At 31.7% G+C, this 23,778-nt stretch overlaps 1 protein-coding gene across 1 annotated transcript in view; it reads left to right on the forward strand.

The window, feature by feature from the left end:
• The first annotated feature begins 4,616 nt into the window (after window positions 1-4,616).
• The window catches only part of LOC123708826 (neuroligin-4, Y-linked-like), a 49,467-nt gene continuing 30,305 nt past the window's right edge, over window positions 4,617-23,778 (forward strand). The window contains exon 1 of the mRNA XM_045659740.1: window positions 4,617-4,743. The gene's annotated coding sequence lies outside the window, so the exon portion shown is untranslated. The remainder of the gene's footprint in view (window positions 4,744-23,778) is intronic.

A 23,778-nucleotide genomic window follows, 5' to 3' on the forward strand; every position in this document is an offset into this window, starting at 1 on the left:
AACATTGGACTTTATTTCTATGTGTTCGAGCGAATGTTAAATTAAATACAACTGCAATAGCTTGTAAATACACGAAACACATTTCGACTAAGAATTTAATTGATCGGTGTAATAAGAGTATCTCTGTATTTTCTACCGCATTTACCAAGGAGAGTGTTAAGACGTTCGGATTAATACCTGCAGTTTCATAATCAGACGTTGAGGAAGAATCCGATATTTCACTCGTATCAGCTTAAAGTCGTTCTAGAACTTAGGTTAAGTACTTACCGCTATGTGGAATATGTGGGAGCTCCCAATTAAACTTAGAGCCCTTTAAGAAACGAGCGTACCAATTCTAAAGAGGCCGGCAACGCACTCGCGAGCCTTCTGGCATTGATTGTCTCTTTATCAATTAACACCAGCTGAACCTCTTGCCCTTCTGCACCCTGTTCTATAAGAGGCCCCTTATTCATAAACCATGTATTTATAAATGAGAGGGCTAATTTTTTAGACAAGTCAAATCGCGACGATGGCTGCAAGACTTTTATTAAATAAATTGAAAGAATCAGATAAAAATGTAATGGTTAAAGTTAATCTGCACTTTAAGATATCGTTTCTTACTCATTTTTTTTGGCTTCGTTCCGCAGGCGTATTTATTATAACCACACATTCCCTGATTGCCGGAAGGAAGTAACTATAATCTAGAACACGCTGAAAGTAGAAACACAAGGATTTCGTTATACAAATTTGTCTTAAAAATTTTGTTTTATATCTTGGTCGAACACGACTTAAAATAAAACAACGCTGGATAATATCAGTAAGACAACAAGTGTCGTAAATTTTCATGGACTAGTTTAAAACTTTCTCAAGCTATCATCTTATTTGCATTTAGTGTATATGCATCTCAAGAGATCACTTAGAGAGGTTCATCTTAGTTTCGATGGGCAAATGGTTGGCTTGTATCAAAACTCAACTGTAGTTTTATCTTTAGTACGGCAAAAGACATACATGTAGGCATAAATGATTAATATAAATGTTTTAATATAGATCAGTATTGTACCAAAACTCATATTAAATAGACGTGTTCTGAAGAGCCTCATTTCATTCCGTACCTTATAAGGACATACGAATAACAAATAAGGTACATAGGTGACCCCGGGGCCGTTATGAGCGCATTAATTTTGGCAAAAATAGCTAAGTTAAACTTGAAAATAGGTGAGCTGGAAAAGGATTTTTAACGAATAGGTTCTAACAAGAAAGATTCAGGATCTTCGGTTTATTTACAAAGAATAGGAATGTCGGATAACACTTGCCAAATTTTTATTTTTACTTTTTCATTACTACTCTATTATCGGATCAAAAAGTTTCGTTGCAAGCGAAATAGGCTCATAAAACTTTAAAATGTGCTAAAACTAAATTATAATACCATCAATCTTCATCTCAATGTCATCATTTTATTATTTTGAACTTTATACCTAACTAATATAACTTAATACCACCGGGAGCTTCTAATGCATACTAAAATTTATCATTGGCTATTGAACACTTTACATTTAAAATATAATTCTCTTTTCCAAAGTTATTTGAAGGCTTCATTGTAGCCTCTAGATTAATTCTATTCGCCAGTGTCGCGAATATTTTACGATACTACTCAAAATTCTATCTGGCGTGGGCGGAATTTTGATGGTGAGCTATTCACGTCGCGTTTTTCACTTTACCTAGCCATGGAGCGAGGCATTTATTTACTGACAAAAGAGTTACAATTTAGTACTTATATATCTTTTTTCAATTACCTAGAAAATATTACTAAATATAAAGTTAAGCTAGGACTTAAATTGCATTACATAAGTATTAAATGATTTAATAATAATAAATTGTTTATTTGCAAAGATAGATTAATTACAAAATACGCACAATCAGCTATACATATAAAAATAAACAAATGCATATTCATTTTTATAATGTCATATAATAAAAACATTAACGTCATAATAATAAGTTATTTAGAATTGGCATCAAACTTATGGCCTAAATAAACGCCCACAATATAAAGGCCTTTAAAAATTTAATTACCTTAAAATAACCTATTAAATACCTATTATATTGATGTTAGATTTTTAGAATATGGGCAAGTACAGTAAAATAAACAAGTGCCTAAAACTTTTAACCTCAGATTTATGAGATATTATTCCGTGTAAGGAAGTGTTAAAGGCATACATAGAAGGAATCGAAGCAAAGCCGGAATTAGAACGCAAAACCATAGCATTAGCAAGGCCATATAATCTTTGTACTAAATGTTTTGTGGGGTAGATCAGAGTAATGATAGGCCTGTTTCCAGCATAGTTTAGGCGGCAGATCCCAACGTCATGCCGTGCTGTCGAGTATAGCTCACGAACTGCAGCAGCAGTCACCGATTCCGCATCTGATTTCTTTACTTAACCCTTTCCTTAGTTCTGGATATATTTGTAAGAGGTTTCAAACGACTATTGTAAGATGTTTTTATTTTTTTATGTAGTAATAAAGTTTGTGTGTGGTTTAAAGTAGTATGTTTAAATATATATTATTATAGTTTTTCATAATAATACTTAGGCTAAAAATACAATATTTTAATATTTAACTGCATTGTTCGAACATGATAAAATAGAACTGTTATAAAAATCGATCTTTAATCCCACAACAACAATCCACAAAGGAAAGAAGTAACATATTTCCCGGACAATTTATAACTTTCGCTCATTCAATATGGTTTGTTTTGTTTATTGAATACAATATGCAATAGGTTATGATAATGTTATGATGAATATGAGGGATAAGTTTTCTATTGTTTTTCGAGATAGTTTGTTTTTATACATATAAATGTTTATATTATAAAACTCAAAAAACATTATTATATCTAAAGAATTGTGCAATTCAGCTACAAAATACGTAGATCAACTTCCTTAAGCCACAGCCAGCATCGAAATACTTAGCGTTGGAATATCAAACGACGTTCAGTTTCGTGGTCAGTTGTGGGAAAAGGCTAAATTAAATAAGGCCTCAAAAATGCTTGGTGTGGTCATCAAGGCAAGACTGTATGAAGCGCAAAGCGCATTTTTTAATAAAATATCTTTTTGGTTTTCTATTTTACTTAACTTTAGTTACTTTGCGCGTGATAGTTCATGCGATGGATGTTTTAAGAGCCTACGAGGTTCAGTTTACGCACATTGTGCCTAAAATAGAGGCCCTGTCTAGTTGTGACTGTAACTTTTGCCTTTTGCGTCATGTCTCCCTTGAGGAAAAGGTCTTTGAAGACAGGTATTAAAAATGTAAAATATCAAGTAAAACAACTTTTGGTTTGTAGGATCATTATCCTATCTTCGAACAAAAACGGCCAGGAATGGAGGATCATAATGTAATAAAGATTTGAAATTCGTGAACCCTTAATGAACGAAGAAAGAAATTCTTTAGCTACGCTTAATCGGAAACAAAGGATTTGTATAATTACTGCTGTATTCCGGCTTAGGAATATTAATTACTTATTAATTTTTTTTTATAAAATACTTAAAATTATTTTATGTTACTTTAATATAACGAATTTCTAAAACAACCTTTTTTTCAAAAGCGAATTTGCTGATTTTGAGTATTAAATTAATTTAATATGTTTCACTAGTAGCTTTTGAATATAAGGATATATAACTATATCACTTTTATGTGTTATTAATACATAATGTTTAAATGTTACATCATACATCTAATTAGGTTAACTGATTATGCAAATTCCATACAGTATATTTTATAAATAATCACCCTAATATAACGATCTTCATAACATATAAATCTGTATCGACATATACTTTTGAACTGAGAATGCTTTCATCGATGTCTATATGACACAACTTAAAAAACGTTGACAGCGCTCAGATCACACACGCAAATATATTCCTTAGATGCAGCCAATATTTGTGTGTATATTTTTAAAGGCCGTATTTTTATAAGCTCGCCTGTGTGCGTGCGATACGTCACGTTTTGTTTATGTGTGCAACTTCAGCGTTCAACGCATGCGTGAGTATTTTGTAGAGGTTCTATGATTTAGAAAATAGATGTTTGGAAGTTGGAATAAATTATTCGGTACGGTCGTCCACGTTGTTACATTTTTTATAACATTTTTGTGGTAAAAAATGTTATTCATAATTTTATATATTTGCTTTGTAGATTGTATTTTACATAAACAGTGTTCAGTACGAATTATATTTTGTCATGAAATATTTCAGTACAATTTATTCTAACAAAATATATCTATGATATTTTACTAATGGTAATTTCTCTAAGACTCATAACAATGTATTGTATTATTATTATACACCGAATAAATGAAAAACACTCCATTCATTGAATTAAACATAGCATGACCCAAATTAATATGATATTTGCATACCGAATGACAGACCATCGCCATGCCATTACGTGGTCACACTACCCAGCCTCCAGCGCCCGAAGAGTTTTCATATTGACCTATACGTAATACACACTTTCAGCGATAGAGCGAGATAGCCTCCCTCAAAAGCCTCAGCATCCATACGGTATAACAGGGACGGACATATACTGAAACGAAACCGGGTTCACGCTGTTCAGTTAGCTTCAAAACCGTCGGATGGAGCGTCGCGTGGTTGACAAGAATTAATCGCGAGTGAATAAACATTAAATAAGTGGTGTGATTTGTACTTATCTCTATAGAATTGTGCTCTGTGTTGTGTATGTTTGTGTCTGTATGGGAATTGTTGCAATGTAAGTAATTTAAATTCGTTTTATCTATCACTAGCGGCATTTTAGATTTAAGAATACTCTAAGACAATCATTAGGGCAGTAAAGCACATACGTCTCAATCTGGTTACGGACGTTATGTTTACTAAACAAGACACGTTTTAAACAAACTTGTATTGTAAAGACGTTAATATTAGCTGAGTGTAAGTAACTTTCTTTAATTAGGCTTTAAACCATTAAAATCTTCTTTCATTCAATATTTATTAACGTTTTACAAGAGGGTATGTCAAAAGCGTTGTTTGAAATGAAACGATTAGTAATAAAAAAAGTATTAATAAACGCTTGCCAATGCTTGGCACACTGATTAATTGGTAAAAAGTACAATTTTGATTGTAACAAGCACTTATAGGCAAACATGGCATACACGAAGAGATTATACAAATATTAATCAATTCAATTGATAATAAATAAACAATACTAAAAACTGAACAACAATAGAATTTGAAGTGTGAGCAACTAGATATCGAGACCTAGCTCGTTTATCAGAATGCTCAATCTGGATATGAGTGAGCTTTAACTAAAATGCGTTCTTCGGAAAGGAGCGACAAATGGAATGATGACACGAAATTTAAATTTTGATAAAAGGTTCGGGCAATAAACCTGACTGTTACATATCTTAAATGCAAACGATACAGCAATTAATTTTATGCGATTCTCCAATGACAACATCTTAAAATGCGCTAGCCATGTCTCATATGTTGGCAACTTTTTTTCGAGATGCCTCAGCAACCATTTTTGTTAAAATATTTACACTGTTTTATAAAATTACACACAGGTAATTTTTAGATCACTTTGAATAACTCAGTTAGACTCAAGCCAAATTAAAAGTTTATTGATCAGAATAAGGCCTATACAAATCATAGTTTATGTTTTCTCTGCCCTTTACGGTTACAAATTAGCAAATTTTTTATCAATTATAATAGTTTAATCTTTTTTAATTAACTATCATGTATTTTCTTAAATCATAATATATTCATTCTCATTGAAATCAAAGTTAATGTTGGATAACCATCAACTCAGAATTTATATCAAAATTAGAGATAAGCTATCAAACTCACAATTATCCTGTCTTAATCTGGAAATGACTGACTAAATTCTCTATTTCAATTAGACTATCTATCAAAAGCTAGCCTAAATAGGCAGTATTTATGGTATGACAGTACTTACTGATGTACAGTAATATACTTGATGATATCTGTCCTAGGCGGTATGACAGTACACATTCTACGTCTATTTAATTATTTATTTAATATATAATAATAAGTTAAATATATGTCATGATATATCATAACATGAGTATATATACTCATAACATACATTTAACTTTTTATTAAAGTTCAGTCGACGCTGCATCATTATGTTATTATACTTTCGTCTCTGAGTAAACCAACACAAATAATTTTCTCATCGGTGATGGGTACCTTCCATTTTTATTTACTATATTTCATTAACTTTCTTTAACCGAATTGTATATTAAGAATTGTATTTTTGTTATTCTGGTGATATGCTATTTACGACTTCAATACTACACAGTAACTTCAGTATCCCTTAGTATTTGCCATCACGCTGTATAGTGTATTTCGCATAAAAGATCACATGCAGTAAGTAGTAACTTCAAGGGATTTCCACTTAAAGCCGTAATGAACCCCTCGGGCAGCGATTGGTTACAATGAATTGTATGAATTATAATTGTAGAACAAGGGGCATGTTTTCCAGTTCCAACATTACCTATTTCTATGTGTCTATGTTTTAATGTAACATAATAATATGACAGTATGTTATATTAATTGTCATATTCGATGTGACCTACATTCACAGGTAATAAATTGATGTTGAGTCGGGTTATTGCGATCAGATTTACGTATTGGTAATAAGATGAAGGATAATTGGCCAAATATCAATACATTACGTTCAAATGTTAAGGAGAAAATTCTACTTTCGTAATATAACAAGTATTGTAAAAAAATTATTATGATGAATTTTCTTGTATCATTTTGATATCAAGAATTCCAGCAGATCTCATCTAGAACAAAATTACGCTTACAGATGCATGAAAATTTGACAAACGCATCAGGCTTGGATTTTAATAATCTTCGGAAAGCCTGATAACCAAATAGTTTTATCTCCATAGTAGCAAATTTATAAAACTTCAATTTGTAATATGAGAATAAATTTAATTTGTCTGACTTCGACTAACCTTTCATTCAACAGTGTTTATTGCTATGCATAATGGAATATTGCATGTTGTCATGGTACAATTTCCTGATGGAATCTCTACCTTAATAAATGCATAAAAAACATATTATACATATTAATAATCTATTCTGTGCATAAAAATGCTAATGCTGCGCGTAAACGATACTTTATATACGAAATATACTATTTATTTATTTATACTTTGTTACTATAATATAAATTGAAAGAAAACATTTATTTAACTGGATTGAAGCTATTTGTATCATTATAAACTTGTGGGAAAATTTTAAATTTAAAATTATGTAAAAAAAATAATTATAATATATTTATAATAATACAAATAGCTTTAATCCGGTTAAAAAATTGTTTTCTTTCAATGTGTAAAAGCTATGTTAACAAAAGACAATACTATAATATACATAATTATACAAACAAAAAGTAAGTAGGTTACATAAGTTATTAGGCAACAGGCGGCCTTATCGCTAACAAGCGATTACTTTCAGGCAACCCTAATATGGGAGACAAAAAAAGAAACACCTACAGAGGGTAAAGTACAAGAAGTGCATAGTTAAATAACAAAAAAGAACTCAAAATAACACGCAACTATAATTAAAATAAAATAAAATCCAAATAAAAAATATAAATAATCAAATGTTTCAACAGACATGTAAAAGCTTTGCCAAAGGTTAATTGACTCACAATTAATATGTATAAGTAGTAGCTAATTACGAGGCGAGGCAGAAGAAAAATTATCAAAAAGATTTTTAAACTACTACTTACTAAACCACTATATACAAAATTTCACTTTCAAGCGGATTCAAACTATAGATGTTATTCAAGTTTATTCAGGCTATACAAATCACCAAAGCAAAGCGACTTGTAAACGATCAAATTGAATGAACTAACTCCAATTTGAATTGCAATAGTCAAGTGTCAATAGCTCAGACGGCCTAAAATTGCTTTGACAGCCGTATTGAGAAAGGGCTACGTCTAATTTAAGGAATTGTCATCGATAAAGCCCTGAAACCGACTTCGAACAGGCCGAAGAAAGGGCGAGGAATTCGGAATATAAATCTTCCCCTGCAAATTACTCACGATAATTTTAAATTGAAAAATTCCCTTTGATTTAGCTGATGTATCTCAATGGGCGTAGGTTTCTTTCAATGTGCTTGACCTGGACATCGAGTTCCGGATAATTATTTGTAACATAACAAGAATAGAAACCTATTTATGACTCGTCTATATACTTAATTATATTCATAGATTACATTTCACTTTAACACTTGTTTGAGTGGATATTTTAAAAGGTAGCCATACTTAGCTTTAAACCTTGTATATAATTTAACCCTGTAAGGGTAGAATGATCATAAAACCAGTATAGTTTAAGTCTCCCTTGTGGTTTGGGCTCTGGCAGGCAGTAAGAACAAACAGTTTTATTCATTTACGTTGTTATTTACACTCGCAATTAATATGATAATCATATAAAAATACCTTTATTTATTAATTTCACACGGGTATGTTGTTTAAATAAGGTAAGTAGTACGTACCACTCGCGCCGTACTAATTTTTTAAGACTTTAGGCTACTAAAAGCAAACGTCTCACCACTCAATACATCCACGCAACTACTTAATGGACATTAATGAAATTACTGTATACTTACCAATAGAACTAAACTTTTTTTAAGAACACAAAACAATTCTTAAATTTATTATTTTTTTGTAAAAATATAAAGAATATGAATCGTTACTATTCTGTAAATGTACAACTATTTATTCAAAATAGGTGGTGTCAAAGAACATCACGGAACAAAGAAAAAATTAATATGAACACATAACGATAGAGGTACTTTCGCCTATAGCCAACATGCCGCTTGCCCTAAAGCTTGGAATAGCACGAGGTTCTAGAAGCTACTACATTAAAAGCAGGTAGATCGATTAAAGGTAAGACGGATGAAACTGTTTATTGCTAGCATGAAATGGAGATACGGAGACTTGTCATGAGGAAGTGTTGAAAAACAAAAGAGAGAGGGGATAATTAATTTCAAAGTTTAAATTGCGAACTTATTATATTAGAACAAAACCATTAACCATTTTCCATAGTACGATCATTTATTTTCGTTGTATTGAATATTAATTTTATTAACATACGGGATTAAATAAAAATATATGTACCAAAGTTATATAGAATGGTTGTGCGAGTACATATTTATATCTTGATGTTCATAATTATTAAAAACAAAATTATTTTATTTGGTGTTTGCGGCAAATGTATGTCGACAGCTAAATTTATGAACGATCTGAAGATCTAACTAATGTTGATAGATTGTATGTTTTACACATTCGAATTCGTATTTCACTATTAAATATATGTCATATCGTCTATGTTCAATTAATTTTAACCTTAGTTAACTTCTTTAAAGTAAAAATGAAAGACATAGACATACTAAAAATATATTTATATTTAAATTTATTACATTAGATTTATACTGAATTAAGAATATGACAAGTCATAATCTAGAGAACAGCGATTTATTTATAAGTTTTTGTAATACTGGCTTAAAAATTATGTAACTTAGGCTTAATTTATCATTTTACATCGAATGTTAAAAACGCCACGCCCTATCAACTGAAACGGTATTATGAGATTTTATATAATTAATTTCTGTCGATAAAAATCTAACGTTATGATATTATCAGAATAAGAGAAACAAAAGTATTTTTAATGGCTGGATGCTTTATTTTAATGAGACTGTACGGTTCCTTGGTCATGGGTATGATTTAAATTATAGAGTATATGATATTCACTATACCTTCGTACAAAATATTAGAATGTTTGCTGATTATACTCTCAAGGTGTAACTTCGACGATGTAGGTAATCGCCGCACTTATAAAAGAAATATAGTTTGTAACATACCTATGTATGTTGGTAACTTTAATATATAAATAAGAAGCAAACCTGAGCATAATGTACAAATCTTAGCTCGTATAGATACCTTGTTAAAAAGAGCAAACGATTTCAGGATTTTGTAACTAAGACAATAACTGGTAATTCTTGAATATAAAATCACCGTTTTGCTTATATGTAAACAAGGAAACCAATTACAGGGTATAGCATGGTGTGGTCCAATATAAATTGGACTTGATCCATCCCTAGTTCCGACCCAATTAGAATTTCTCCATGCTAGGGGGTTAGGGCTGTGCCAACATATATATACGCTATATTAGCATTTAAATGCTAATATTTCCAAACATATGGGCTTAAACAAAAGAATGCGTATTTCTTTTCTTTGTCTTCGTAATCGTCAAAATAATGTAAATTGAGAAATAATCTGTTATATTTTGTTTATGAGACTAAGTAACCATACTAATTACACCGTACTAAGTAACGCCTACATGTGTAAATATTTTTAGTGAATTTATAAAGAAAAATGTTTAGCAGAGCAGTGTTGGCCTAGTGCCTTCAGCATGCGACTCTCATCCCTGAGGTCGTAGGTTCAATCCCCGGCTGTGCACCAATGGATTTTCTTTCGATGTGCGCATTTAGCATTAGCTCGAACTGTGAAGGAAAACATAGTGAGGAAACCGGCTTGTCTTAGATCCAAAAAGTTGACGGCGTGCGTTAGGCACAGAAGGAAATGAAACAGATATAGATTCTGAGGCCCAGTCATAAAAAGGTTGTAGTGCCATTTATTTATATATTTTTTTATAAAGAAAAATCACAACTACACACAACAACAACAAATGAATATATAAAAATATATTCATTAGAAAATAATTTGGAAACCCTTTTAAGTGAAAAAATACTTGTGTCAAGGTTCCCAGCTCTTCCATAACAAAGTTAATTATAAATTCCTTTATATATATAATTTAATTACATCTTTATTATATTGTTTTTTCAACAGCTTTTAATACGCCTGAGTGCTTGAGTGAGCGTTTGGGTGCATGTTAGTGAATGAGTAAGTGTGGTGCAAGTGAGTGAGTGAGTGAACGAATGGAATGTGTAACAACACATTAGGCCTAAGAAGCACCTCCTAAGGTGTATTCATCAGACAGTCCTTTAATCGTATTTTTAAATTGTAGACAGTGAGCGGTTACATTTTACGCAGCCGATGTAATTATACAAATAGTCTATAATATTTATAGTAACCAAACTCCGCAAAATGAATACTCCATAATTATCATTATAATAAAATAAAATTACTTATTACGTGTTTATTTAGTTTTACTTAAACGAAAATTTCAATGTATCTCAACCCTACATTTAAATTGCGAAAATTTGGCCCCAACTCAGAATTAATCTCAAATAATTTATGATTTTTTTTCCATCGACCCTTCGTAATCAAACATGCTGTCAATTAGGCGGGAATTATTTTTGACATGAATACGATTCTTGAAAATTTTAACTGGACGTTTTAAACTTAAGTACGGAATGGATAAAGGTTCCAGAACTTCGTGTAACTCTTTGAAATGTATTTTATGATTTATGCTAAAATTTGAGACAAGTTACTAAAACTTTCATCTGTCAAATAGCCATAACTTTGATGAATGGGACAGCTATTCTCAGATAATTGTTTAAGAAGCTTATTTATTTTTGAATCAGTTTTAGCTAAATCAACAGATTTTTTTTATAATACCATATATATTTTATAAGAATATATATTATGGATATCAAACAATAAGGATTTTATATCTTTGAATATTAAAGCGTCAATTATCATCCGATAAAAGGAATAAATCACAATAGTTCCTTTCAAATAAAACTACATAATAACAAAATCTCTTTTCGAATAGAAAATTGAATTAATATCGCTTCAAAGAACACTAAAAGCCCACTTGACCGTTATTCCAATTTTTCATTTATTTCTAAATATTGGATTCGTTTGAAGAATTTTATTAAAAACTATTCAATGGTTTTTTTTGTACTTTATATAATAAATCTTTTACCAATGAAAGAAAGTAAAGATTATGAATCGAAAATTGTTTTGATAAAACTTGCACCGCTGGAATTTACTTTGGAATCTATTTTGTTATGACAGCTTTCATTACTCAGTGACACTGAACTTTTAATCAGTCTAGTAGTTTTTGAGTTTCTTCGTCACAAAGTTACAAAAAATTACACAAAACTCTCTTAAACAACAAAGCTTTAGTATAGATCAAATGAGGGATCATTAACTTGTCTTATTTCCCTAATAATTTATAAACCATATTGTATCAATTATCATCATTCATACCTATTACACTTTACAATAATAAAATTTAATTAATTTCGCTTTGAATTTTACAACTATTTCACTTATAACTAACAATACACAATAAGACTGGTATATTCATCTCCGATAAAAAAAACGATATCTATTTTATTATTTCTTTTTATAAAAACTTACACAAAAAGGGCAACCCTTCAATAAGCAACAACAACACGTCAATTACCACGAATATATTTTTTTACCTGTGCCTTACTTTGTATATAATCTTTTGTACTTGTTAGCACACAAAGGCATGCCATTGTCTTTGAACGTAGTAAAAATTAATCATTATTTTAATACAGAGAATTTAATTCTAGAAATATTTGTAATTGTAATAATGATTATAGTCCTAAAATTTATGCTGTTAACAGTTTTTGTTAAAATTCGGCGTATTCATGACAAAACACCCATGTCGTATGGTAATTGGCAGATGAATATTTTTTTTTATTTTCTGGTGTTTCCTTAAATTATGAAACTAAGTGAATCTGTAGTGCTACAATCCTTTATCCTCATCGGAAATCAAACCGGGACTAGGAATGGAACGTATTAAATCAAACTATTCATTCGATAATACTGCCATTTTGGCCCGGTCAGCTATAAAGTACTTTTTATACGTACTGAATAAACGAGGATAAAACATTCCAAATTATTTTGGTACACGAAAAAGAAACCTAAAAACAATTGCCACAGCATTAACAACTTTAAAATTATGTGAAAACTTACAATGTACACATAGAAAAGCCATATTCAATTTCCATTTCGTAATTTTTATCGCATATAACAGGGCACGAAACGAAAATTGAATCTTAAGTATTATGCTATCCATTTCATTTCATATGAAAAGCTAACTAACAACTCAAACGTTAAGCTGAAATTAAGCTAAATGCAAACGAAAAAAGCAATATTTCACGATTTAGCAAAACAATATTTCGTATTCGATCAAATATTTGGCCAAATGTTATGTAAATCTGAATAGTATGTTTTAGAGGAAATCTTTTTTATCGACATACTTTTACAGGGTTTTCCTCTGTTTCCTCTTTCGCGGTTTCCGAAAAAAGTGTCGCTTTTTATATTACGTCTGAAATTGTGATAAGTTTTCGTTTAGTTTTATTCGGTTTCAAGTTTTGTACCTTGAATGTAAAGTGTATGTTAATAGGTAATAATATTTTTTTTATATACGTGTCTTTACTAAGACATCATGGAACATTATGATCTAGCCTAACTTCAGACTAAGAAGTAATTTAAGTCTAACCTAATCAATATAAATCCTCATTAGTAGGATTTTTAACATAAGGAAGTGTCCAATAACACTACTGACAGTCTCTATTAAAGGGAAGACACTGTTCTATTTTTTCACACACTGTTTAGCACTTAATACTAACGTGCACTATCACTAATTCACTAGTTCAAATGGTCCTTATTAGTCTTCTCACTAGACCCGTGATGTTGAATAGCCTTGACATTAAACTTTAACTAGGTTATAATGATAATAAACCCTTTATTTATAACATAACATAACTAATCTTGGTAGATAAGATTTTACATCGTCCTTCAGGGAGTTAGAGTCTTAGTGTACCTAGAACAGGTAAATAAGAAATGATTTGAAGGATGATTTTTCTAAATATATCCGTGCGGCTTGATCCTTTGGCGTTGTGTAGAGACGTGGGGTCTGTCTGTATCTTCTACCGCATTTATCAAGGAGAGTGTTCTGAGGAGTTGTTCGATCTAATACCTGCAGCTGAGTTTCATTTTCGGACGTCAAGGCAAAATATTAGGTTCATACATATGAAATTGGCGTTTTGTCGTCCGGCCAGTACTTTGACCTCAAATACCTCCTCTTTGGTTAAGAATTTCAAATTCAAATTTGTACAGCTATTTACTCATGTATTTGTGCTTCGATGACCGTCATTCATTTGTGTATCGCTTAAAGTATCGCATTATTTACGAGTACGAGTTCCGCCGTGGCACTAGTGCTGCGGAAATGACTCGAAGGGTGAATGATGTGTACGGCGGTCATGTTGCAAAAGAAAACACAGTTCGTTTTTGGTTCCAACGTTTTCGTTTTGGAAATTTCGACCTGCAGAACAAGCCCCGTGGACGGCCTGAGACCCAAGTTGATAATGAAGTAATTGGAGGCTATTGTGGAAGCGGATCCATCGTAAACCACGTCCGAGTTAGCTGCAGGCTGCGGTGTTAGTGTTAAAACTGTTTTAATTCACTTGAAAATTGGGAAAATTAAAAAAGCTTGAAAGGTGGGTACCTCACGAATTGACTGAAGCAAACCGGCAAACGCGCGTCGACTGCCGCGTTACATTACTGAACCGGCACAATAATGGTGTTTTAAACCGAAAACAGGTAATGACCTGTGATGAAAAATGGATTCTTTACGATAATCGGAAGCACTCAGCGCAATGGTTGGATCCTGCCGCAGGCGAAAATTAACCCCAAAAAAGTTACTTGTAAGCGTTTGCTGGACTAGTGCCGGTATTGTTCATTGCAGTTATCTCAAATCTGGCCAGACTATTACGGCTGATGTCTATTGTCAGCAATTGCAAACCATGATGGAAAAGCTAGCGGCTAAACAACCTAGGCTGGTCAATCGCTCCACGCCACTGCTACTTCACGACAACGCTAGACCACACACTGCACAACAGACGGCTACCAAATTAGAAGAGCTTCAATTGGAATGTCTAAGACATCCTCCGTACTCCCCGGGCCTTGTTGCAACAGATTACCATTTTTTTCGAAATTTGGACAACTTCTTGCAAGGGAAAAAATTAACTCTGATGGGGCATTCCAAATCGCCTTCACAGATTTTATTGATTCCCGTTCGACTGGTTTTTTTAGTAAAGGGATCAATGAACTACCTATGAGATGGCAAAAGTGCATAGAAAACAATGGTTCATACTTTCATTAATTAAATATATTATATTTAAAAATATTCGACTTTTTGTTCCTAACATACAAAACGCCAATTTCATTTGTAAGGACCTAATACAAAATACCATCCGTATCACCTAAACGTCCGTCGTTCCACAACTGAGCGTTTTCTAAGGCAGTTTTTGCCGCGCACCACCACAATGTGGAACCAGCTGCCCACTGAAGTATTTCCGAACCAGTTCGACAAGAAAAGAGTGTACCAATTCTAGAAAGGCCGGCAACGCACTTTAGAGCCTTCTGGCAATGTGAGTGCCCATGGTCGGCGGTATCACTTAATTTCAGGTGAGCCGCCTGCCCGTTAGCCTCCTATTACAAAAAAAAAGATTTCAACTAAGGTATTATTTGAATAGAGTTTAATCTATATATATATAGATTAAATTTCATTTATATATATAAATGAATCCCTATTTCCCTTGGTCACGGCATCACGTGTGAACGGCTGGACCGATTTCGCTAATTATTTTTTATTGTGTTTGTTATTGTCAGGAGAAGGTTCTTATACATTTCGCGGAAAATTAGAAAATTTAAGCATTCTTCATCATATTAAGTAATCATGATTACTTTGACTTTTATTACGATAGCAATTATTTTTCCAGTGCATAGCTCTTTTACAATTCAAACCTTTTTCATGTAACGTCTGTCGGGTCCGCTAGTTTGAAATAGAAAGAAAAATAAAATAATAATGAGCGTCATCGAAATAGCTAAAAGAAAATTTGTCAATTTACCCCGGACGTAATTAGTTGCGTGTCTAATCGTACTATATTCCGTGACATTTCGAAGTTAGGGACCATTTCCTGACACAATGAACCCAAATACCGATAAACAAAATGTTTACGTAAAAATGGGAATTTAATGTGCAATGCTCGTGCCTGTACAATGAATAATATAAATCCTTAATTGCGTTATTCAGAGTTTAAATAGAATATAATCGTCACTTTTTCATGGGTTTGAATCTTTGTAATTGAATTGAAACATCACAGCATCACCTCGTTGCGAGTTAACCCGGGTTTCGCCACAGTCTGTGAAGCAGTCTTTTTCGTACGTTCTTGTCGTACGTGATCCACTTTTCCTCACCAGTTATCAGCTACTCAATTCCCAGTTCTTCAGCAACGTCGTAACTACCCATATACCAATCTTGCACCACTTTTTCAAAAATGGCATCCATTTTGTCCGTTTAAGTATAGGGCAACCAGAGCGACGTGCATCTTTGATACCAAAATTGCCGGATTGAGAACGCTTAAACCAAATTTGTGCTACTCTCACAGACACTGCACTAGGTCCATAAACATCGCAATTTTTTTTCGCGACTTGCGTACCTTTTTTGTAGTAAAATTTTAAAACGTATCGAATTTCTTCAATAGATTCACTCATCTTGACAGTACGAAAAATAAACAAAAATCACACATTTTCATATTTTGAATTTAAAATTATCTTTAAAATTTTAACTTTTAATAGTACCAAAACCAGCCAGATACAAATAGTATAGCCAAAGAGATTTTATTACAAGTTCATACATACTATAATGTGAAAAGACTTTTCTCAATATATTAATATTAATTTTGGCTTTTTTACAATCAGTACATGGCAATTTCCAGGTTGAGATTTGAGTGTTTCTTATTTTAATTTTGATTTTAAGTATTTTGTCTACATTGATGAGGCTTAATTAATTATTACCATCTTTATTCCGCGAATTTATTACATTCCAAATAAATCTTAATTAAGTTGCGTTTGATACATAAATGAAATACTATTTATATGTGAATAATTGTTATTGCTTTAAACATTTCACAAGCAGTCATCTAGATTTGATTATTTCGATGTTTCGTGCGCTTAATATCCGACACGATTATCAGTATGATAAATAAAGTCAATATTTTATTATTTATGCAACAGTAATTAAATTCCATTCAATGTTAATCCTTATATTTTACCGGATATAATTAATTAATAAAGAGAACATATAACTATTACGTGTTTTAAAATTAGGTTACAAACTTCCGAAATTTTGGCTTAATATTTTCATATTTATGGGTCTTGCAGTTTTGTTCTGAATAGGAAATGTATACACAGTACATTGGGTTGGCGGCCATTTTGTTATTTTTATTGTGGAGTTGGGTTATTGTCTAAAAAATAGTCGTCCCATTTTCCCTTTGTTTCGGAAAATCCTATCTTTACAATGGATCTAGGCCTGTATTATTTTAAAATGCAATATTTTTAGTTACAACAGTTACTCATCGTAGATAAAGTATAACCCAGTAAATACGTATTTTTGTTATTAACAGTTATGAACCCGGAAGAGATAGCTTTTTATTGATATGTCTGCCCCTTATGTTGTTAATGAATTAAGTTATTTTTTTTTATTTTTTTATAGATAAGACCTATAGTACTTTCTATTATTATTTTACTTTATACTAAAATTTCAATAAAATTCGAGAAACGTTTCAAGTTTGAAGGTAAAATTAATAAAACTATATTATTTTACCAAAAAACTTCATCCAAATAACTCAGTACATACACGAAACTAGTAAGAATCGAAATCGAAAATTTAAGCAAACATATTTTTGATGTATTATTCCTATGGATTTTCCATACGTACGTACGTACGTACGTTGGACCAAGTGACCCTGAGTTGTCAATGGAATTAAATGAATTACTTTTTGTAATTATTAATTAGAACAGTTTTACCATTCGTTAATCACGAGTGTTAAAATTACGCAGAGATTTAAAACGGCTTACCGCCATGATTTGTAAGCTCGGTACACGTTCAAACGTATCAATTTAAAATCATTTATCAAAAGTGTTGTCTCAAATCAATTTTGAACTTTTAACATGCAGCTGCTATATTTCACTGTAAATAGGTAAGCTAAGTTTTGTATTATATACATATTTATGAATTTTTGTATGTGTGCCTAAAGTGAACTATTTTGTTAGGGCAGATATTGCTCAGGATCCATTCTTAATTCCATTAAATATCCAAGGAACGATGTAACTCAATTATAAAATTTAATTATAACATTAATTTACGGGGAGGACTGGGGATACGGTTTTTTTATTGAATTATATTTTAATTATGAATTATTTGTAATATAATTATGAATTATATTATTATAGTTAACTTATATAAATATTTACTAAACTATATAGATAGCTATACTTCGGTAGAAAAACATGATAAGCTTCTAGGTTACTAAAACCAAATATCAAACTCATTTAAAATTAAACACGAAAGCATGAAAATATATTGTTTCATCCTACCCCCATCAGAAAATTAACGATCACAATTAAAAGACGATCTTCGCATTCGATTCAATAAAGAAGGCACATTAAAGTGATACTGAACATAAGCTTTATCCAGCCATCGGGAGCCTAAAATTTATCTACGTCGATACCAAAATGGAGACCATTAATATAGAAGGTCGTTAAGCCGAGTGGATAGTTTTTCAACGACACAGATTTTCAGAAACAAAAACGTAAAACCTTGTTAGAGATTTTTTACATGACAGCTGGAGGTCCGTGTTTTTGCGAAGTACCGGCTGCTTGGATATTTCCGTGTCGAGTATTCTGCGATTTTAGAGAAATGTCCGTGACTGACGAATAGGGTGCGATTATACGTTGAATTGTTATTTCATACTATATAACTATAATTTATTTAAAAGATATTAGTGGGAGGACAAATGTTTTCAAAAAGACTGAAAACGACAAACATTTGTCGCTTATAAGCCAACACTATAGCATTCACTAAAAAAAATAGAGAATATTTTTATTTCATTGTTTAACCATACCATAACAAAATGTAATTTAAATACTAAAACTTACAATAGTGGAATATTAAATTCGTTAATTATTTTTTATTCAATTCTTTTGCCCAATACCAGAAACGATAAGAAAAGTATATGTATGTGTATGAATTAAAAATATATTAATATAAATTTAACTATGAAATTAATTGTTTCTGATTACTGTAATATGAGACTACAACGCAGATATCAAACATTTAAATTATTCATAAAACATTAACAAACTGTAAATTCGTTTTCTAGGATTCTCAGTTTATTTTAACTCGGCTCGCTTCTTAAAGTATTTTTAAAAGTAGAAATTTTCTTCATCACTACACAAAAGTTTCATTAAATGCGCTGTTTATTCTCTTAATTTATATTAGTTTTTTAATAAGTTGTTAAAATATAACCTAGTGTTGGTATTTTACTATTAATATCTTTATCGTTTTGCCTAAATATTTAAATATCCCTATAAAATAATTGTTTTTTGGTCTATAATAATGAGTCGGCCTACAGACCTATAGAATTTCATCTTGATAATTTTGTTTTATAGAGCAGGAGGTTAATGAACGAAGTGATTACCACCGAAAATAAGTAGAGAACAAATCTTAAGGTAAAATTAATTATTGATTTGTTTAAGTAATTCCTTATTAAACACAAAAGAAATCAACGTATCGGGTAATAGAAATAATAATCTTGCTATGATAAGCATATTGTTTCTCCTTTCAAACAATTTTTTTCCGTTAAATCTTTGTAAGAATATATCAGGTGAATGTGGTTTTCCAAAGGAAAATGATAATATTATCACGTTTTATTCTTCACATGCATTCCGAACCGTTTCGGTCAGGTCTTTAGGAGCCATTCAAATAGCATACCATTTATTTTTATAACATCGTCCACGTTTATGGGAAAGTAATCCATATTTACTTATTTCATTTCAAAGCAATCTCGTACGATTGCACGGACGCAATTAGGCCTAAAATTGTTTCCCTTTCATGTCCTTAAATAGGAAATAGGAGGACACAATTCGGATATTGGCTTTTTGCCAAAGTAGGATTCGTTACTATACTTTTATTTCAAAGAAATTTGCGTCTATTACTTTAAGCTACACTCGTTTCTAGTCAATAATGGTTTTGTAAAAGTTGTTCTATAAGGTTTTTTGGTCATATTAACTTCAGTATTAGTATGTATATTAGTTTTATAGTACCTCTAAATTGATTGTGACATCGTTCGATTATGTAATTACTAAAAACAATCCATTGGCGTTACATGTATATGTCTTAGATTTTCAAATCCAGATGATTTCAGATTCAAATTCATACCGGATCCCTTAAGATGTTTCCATAAAAGTTTTCAACATTAGAGTCCATTGGTGCACGGGATTCTAATCTACCACCTCAGGGATGAAAGTCGTACGCTCAATTCACTAACTAGGCCAATCTAATTAATTTAGTTGGTCATACAATAGAAGACGCAGAATTTCACTAATTCTCATATTAATTTTATTAATGTCATTTTATTCAGATATACGATACGATTTTATACGATATAATCCTTAATTAAATTATGAAAGTACAATATTTTGAACCCTTTCATTTTAGTTTCTACACAAAATTGTCTTTGACGTCTAAGAACCGCTACTTCCATTATGCTATTGAAAGACTGTCTTATCAAGCTCTGATTTAATTTTATCTAAAGAACTATTGTATTGTGGGTGTTGACAGCTTAATGCACTACGTAGGCATTGAATAGTCAAGACGTACATTAAGAACCGATACAATGCACTGTTATTTTTAAACATGAAAGGTTTTCCAGGATAAATAACCTTTACTAATACCCACGATGTTAAAAAAAGGGAGCACGCGAACACATCGTGATATCACCATCCCTTAGACCGTAGACTAAGTGAGTATTTAGACTCATTACTACTCATTATGAACATTAAATAGTAGATAATAATTTGAATAATCAACTGACATGCCTCTTTATTTTTATATACAACTCCCTGATATAAAGCACTCGCTCTAAACGTACATTCACAGTAGAAATACCTACGTAGTTATTATCTTCATATCACAACACACACACACAAGCCTTCTCCATTATTTAACCTATCTTGGGATACATACTACACTTGGACTATTGCTACGTACTGAGGTTTTATTGTTGCGTGACAAATAAGAGGATCTTATAGCGCACGGGTCTCCACAGGACTAGAGTCTAGACAAAGGGGGTTTGAAAAGAAGTGCGGGGCGGCTTGTGATTAAAGCGCGTAGCAAGTAGCGCACCAACGAGGTGAAGTCGGATTAATTCAAAGATCTCGGCTTTCGTAATTACAAAGGTTGACTTGACAAAATCGATTTTCAATATTACTGAATTGGAACACCTTTTGTGGAAGAAATATTTTTTATGGATTCTATACCTAATATAGACGTCACAATTTCCATAACGGGAACATAATCTACACCGAGATTTATCAACCGATTAACACTTTAATTTATTACCAGGCTAAAAACCGCGATAGAAAGTTTGTACCTACCACAAGCTTTGTGGTATTAGTATCATTATATTGTATCTGTGTTCGCTGATATATTATTTTGGCTTTTATAATTTTGTATACGCTATTATTATGTATTATTTTATATTAGATATCTACTATATATATGTCTTAAATTAAGCGATTATATAAAGAATACTGAAATGACAGTGATAATAGTAAAACAATATAAATCCTGATTGCCTGCGTGTCTTCAAAGTTTATATGTTTCATTTAACTTTTACTAATAAGCTTTGTCAGAATACAAACTTATTATCCAAATAATTGCAGTAAAAACTTATCGTTATTAACAAAATGACTCCAACTGGAAATCATATTTACGGGTTAGTTTTTAGACAAACGTTACACTTTTAGAAATAATAAAACAGCCCTTTGTTGGTCTTAGTTTTAGTTTTTAATAATTCAGATATTATCATGTGTTCCTTCGTCGTATAAGAACTAGTTAGCTCTTTAACGCGCAAAAAAAAACATGTTGTTCGGCCGATGTTTTACCCAAACCGAGTACGAGAAAAAAGGACATTATTAGAGGTGCAGCAACAAAAGTGTTAGCACTTGCAAGCTTCATTCATTTTAAAGAACGGATTATATTAGGTTTCATTCGTAACTTAAACCATCCATTTAATCATGTTTTCGACGTATTTGAAGACGAGACAATTACAAGAAGAATTTGCTTCCACGTATTATATTTACGTAGATTTACTTTCAGTGACTTACCCGAACTTATATTGGAAAGCCAATAAGAAAAATATGTATTTAAACTTTCATTATGCTCAATCGATCATAGGAACTACTAACGTTTTAGTTTGGAAGTCACAAAAGATTTGTGACCTACTTATTTGTATAAAATGACGTTGAAATGTTTTTGGTATGTTTAAGCTTGTTCTTTTAATTTTCTAAATATGTTAATAGTTATTAATTAGTGCATTACAACTAGAAATTTGTTCTATTTCTTACACACGTCAATTTTGTATCAAAATCATTGAAATTTTCATACGCTTTCCCATACAGCATGTTGTATGTTGCTCTTATGGTCAAAATGAATTCTGTATTAAAACAAAATACACCAGCGCGCAACCACGAGTAAAAACGCGATGGTTTGTGAACCAAACGCTTAACCTCAAACACTGATTTAAATTTAAAAAAAAAACAATAATATAATTATTCACAAAATAAACTATTCCTGAACAAATGAAGAATAATATGCACGAAAATATTGTCTCCCATTTCTTCTACGTTGATTTCTTCAAGCAGTGAGCGTTTCTGTTTATTAATTCTACGCCTACATTACTGAAGACAATAGACGTTCTTTTGACAAGAAATCTTCATTCGGGACAATGTTTCCATCAGCTTTGAAGTTATTGTGTGAGAACTTGATGTTTTTAATTGTTCTATTTAAAATGAATAGTTATTAAAATCACTGTGTACTAACTCTGTTACTTTCTTTTAAAAATGATTGAATTACGTTATTTATGTAAATCAGAATAATCTCCGTGACTCGGTTTATCCAGTGTTTCAGGTTTGATGCTCGAAGACACAAATACAGGCTCATCGCCTGCCTAAAAGCTAGGTATTTTTCTTTCTACGCTTTCTTCGAAAACAGCGGTGAGGTGTCATTAATTTATTTTTACGAAACGAGTGTTTGTTTCCCAATATACGCTATACCCAAAAAGGGAAATCATCGCCCATTTTAGTGGGGGCATTGCCGGCCTTTAGTTCGTACTTTTATAAAAATAAAATTCATATTCGGTACCCCAACTAAAACCTGTAGGGGACGTAACTCAGGACATGTATATAGGTATATACATAATTTCGTATTAAATATTTAGATGTTCCATTCATTCGAGAATCAGGCTTCTTGCCGGATAAAAGACAGTTTAAAAAATGCTATATATGTTAGTAGGGAAAGTCGTACTTGCATAGACGTGTGTGTTGTAATTACAGTATTCAGATAATTTCAAATGAAAAAAGTCTTTCAGAGTTGCCAAGTGGGCCCGCGGCATCACGCCCTTTCATAGTAAAACGGGTCAAGAAACAGCCTAGGGTTGGCACTATTCAATTATTCGGAATAAGAATTGTGTATTCTTATATTTTATACGGTAAACATTTTAAGTCGTTTCCTACTGCGTGCAACTTGGCAACACCAAAACTTTTGTTAATTGGCGTTTAAAACATTTAGACATAAATAGGCTACAACGTGCGACTCTCAACTCTGAGGTCGTAGGTTCGATCCCCGTCTGTGCACCAATGGATTTTCTTTCTATGTGCGCATTTAACATTAGCTCG

The sequence above is a fragment of the Pieris brassicae genome, chromosome 4 (assembly GCF_905147105.1).
Source record: "Pieris brassicae chromosome 4, ilPieBrab1.1, whole genome shotgun sequence".
NCBI lineage: Eukaryota > Metazoa > Arthropoda > Insecta > Lepidoptera > Pieridae > Pieris > Pieris brassicae.